At 48.6% G+C, this 3,352-nt stretch overlaps 1 pseudogene; it reads left to right on the plus strand.

The window, feature by feature from the left end:
* Positions 1,692-2,325, plus strand: LOC102157629 (annotated as a pseudogene).

The following is a 3,352-nucleotide window of genomic DNA, read 5'->3' on the forward strand; positions in this document are numbered from 1 at the left end:
ATGGGAACACGGGCAAATTCAAAGGTGCAGAGTTAGGAAGCTGAGTGAGTCTCCACAAGGTGCCTTTTTCTTTATCCGTGAACTGGGGAGGGAGGGTTAGCTCCTGAAACGCAAAGTTGGCATGAACAGGAGGGAGGATTAAGGACAGAATTGAAAGTTTGAAACAGTTACTATGGGGAATGGGACGATGGAATGTTTGTGGTTCAGCTGCCCCCACGGCAGGGAGCAGAGAGGAAACCCAGGCGAGGGCAGAGTAGACGTGTGGTACCCACGGAGTCTGCGAACAACCGAGGCAGAGCCCACTGGGCTTTCAGGCCAGGTCTATGCTCTGCTTATTAAATTCCAGGCATTATGGCATAAGGTTGAGAGTTAAGAGGGAAACCAAGCCAGTCAGTGACTGAGGGGACTCAAGGATGAGAAGGCTGTGAGCAGACAGTGGGAAGGCAAGACTGGCTGAAGGGCTTGGGCTGGGGAGTCCGAATCTGCTTCATGTCTCCCTAGTAACCTGTCATCCACATTTGCAATTCCACTAAGCGCAACTCTGCCTTCACATTTCATCCTACGTGGAAAGGGAAATGGAGTCTGGGGAAAGAACCGCTCTCAGCCCTCCTATTCTTACCATGAGATTCAAATAACACGTGCTGAGCTCTTTTGAGAGGCCAGAGACATGCCCACTTTCACATCCTGCTATAGACCGAGTGTATCTGCCTTCTCCAAATTCTTACGTTAAATCCTGATGCCCAGTGTGATGGTATTAGGAGGTGGGTGATGAGGTCACGAAGGTGAGCCCTCATGCATGGGTTCGTGCGCTTGTAAGAGACCCCAGGGAGGTCCCTTGCCCCTTCCGCCTTGTGAGGACACAGAGAGAAGGTGGTCTGTGCACCAGGAATGGGGCCCGCAGCGGACACAAAATCTGCCGATGCCTTGATCTTGAACTTAACCAGCCTCCATAGTTTTTTTGTTTTGTTTTGTTTTTTCATACTTTGGTCGCGCCCATGACATGGAGAAGTTCCTGGGTCAGTGATCGAACCCATGCCACAGTAGTGATAATGCCATAACCTTAACCTCTAGGCCACCAGGGAACTCCTTAACCAGCCTCCAGAACTATGAGCAATAAATGTGTGTTGTTGAAGCCCATCTGTGGCATGGTTGTTATGCAGCCCAAATGGACTAAAACATACATTTTAAAGAATTAATTCCCACATTAACACGGTGAGGCCGCACCATTATCTTCGTTTTGGAGGTGGGGAAACTGAGGGTCAGAGGGGTCGCCCCCGTCACATGGCTGGAGAGGGGCATCCAGTCTCTGAGTCCAGTCTTCTTTCTCCTGCATCACGTTGCTTTCATAGCAAGAGTGTGTCACCTTGTCATATAGAGAAAGGAAGCCCCAGAATGTGGGGCCAAGATGAGGTAAAAACACCCCCATGAGAAACAGGGTGATAAAACCTGACTCACAGTGCGGCGTGAGGCCCCTCCAGCCTCTTCCCTGAGCCCCTCTCAACCTGCAGCAGCTGTCGGAGGGGACAGGCAGTCTCAAGTCTGGACAGCGTGGCCCACGAGGGAGGAGGCATTTGGAGCTGGGTGTGACCCCCCAAGGGCTGCCTGGGAGTGAAGGAGAAGAATGAAGAGGGCGGCTGGGGGAAGGCGTCAGAACCACAAAGGCTGCTGTTTCTGCCGCATCTGCTGTGAGAATGAAGACCATTCCAGGAAATATCGCCATCACTCTAAAAGGAGCCAGAGTCGCTGTGAAGGCCCAGAGGCCCTCTGACTACATCCATGTAGGACTCCGTCTCCTTGGAAAGAAAAAGAAGAGGCTCCGGGCTGGCACATGGTGGGGCAATAGAAATGAACCAGCCACTGCTGGCACCATCTGTAGTCACCCGCGTAACATGATCAAGCGTGTTACCCTGGGCTCCCCTTACAAGATGAGGTCTGTGTATGCTCACCTCCCCGTCAGCGTCCTTATTCAGGAGAATGGTTCTCTTGTTGAAATCTGAAATTTTTTAGGGGAAAAATACCTCTGCAGGGTTTGGATGAGGCCACAGTTGCTTGTTCAGCATCTCAAGCCCAGAAAGATGAGCTGATTTTAGAAGGAAACGACATTGAACTTGTATCAAAGCTGCTTTGATTCAGCAAGCCACGACAGCTACCAGCAAGGATATCAGAAAATTTTTGGAGGGTATCTATGTTTCTGAAAAAGGAACAGTTCAGCAGGCTGCTGAGTATTCTCTGAGTTGTCCCGGCTACAGAAACAACAAGATGCTAGATGATGCTTCTGATGCATTTGTCATGTTTTATGATACAATAAAAAGTCTATTGGCTTAGAAAAAACCACCACCACCACACCATGCTGATGCCACGGGTTTCATCCACTGCTGTGGCCCCATTCATGCCCCTCCAAGACTCAAAAGTCCCCTCCGCTGGGAACTTTTATCTTAGCCATGGCTCTCAGGTTTACGAATTTCATGGAACTGTAAAATTTTTAAAAATTTAGGTAACAGGGAATTCCCTCTGTGGCTCAGCAGTTAACGAACCTGACCAGGATCCATGAGGATGTGGGTTTTATCCCTGGCCTTGCTCAGTGGGTTAAGGATCTGGCATTGTGAGCTGTGGTGTAGGTCGCAGACGGGGCTGAGATCTGGTGCGACTGTGGCTGTGGCCGGCAGCTGTAGCTCCAATTCGACCCCTAGCCTGGGAACCTTTTTTTAGGGCTGCAGCCCTAAAAAAAAAATTAGGTAACATAAGGTCAACAACATTTTATTCTGCTCAGAAATGACAACCAAAGCAATAAACCCTATTGAAAATCCTCCTTTTCCAGCATTGCATGAAACATTTTAACACCAATAGTTGGGAAGGATTATTAAAAAATAGTCATATATTGAATGCATTTAGCTGAATGGACTTTAATACAATGTCCTATTTTCCTCATTTTGTTGTGAATTAATAGAGACTCCTGTGGACAAGTGTTTGGGCGTCTCTACATTAGACAATTCCCTATAGAAAGATCACTAAATCCTATTTTTTTGGGGGGGTGCTTTTTAGGGCCACACCCTCAGCATATGGAATTTCCCAGGCTAGGGACTGAAGCAGAGCTGTAGCCGACAGCCTGCACCACAGCCACAGCAATTTGGGATCCAAGCCTCGTCTGTGACCTATACCACAGCTCACGGCAACACTGGATCCTTAACCCACTGAGCAAGGCCAGGGATCCAACCCATGTCCTCATGGATACTAATCTGGTTCATTACCACTGAGCCACAATGAGAACTCCAGGGAGTCCTATTCTTAACTGCTCATTGAATCCATTCATCTCACAAACAATGTGATTAAACACAGAAATGAGAGACACTTA

This window comes from Sus scrofa, chromosome 9 (assembly GCF_000003025.6).
Source record: "Sus scrofa isolate TJ Tabasco breed Duroc chromosome 9, Sscrofa11.1, whole genome shotgun sequence".
Lineage (NCBI taxonomy): Eukaryota > Metazoa > Chordata > Mammalia > Artiodactyla > Suidae > Sus > Sus scrofa.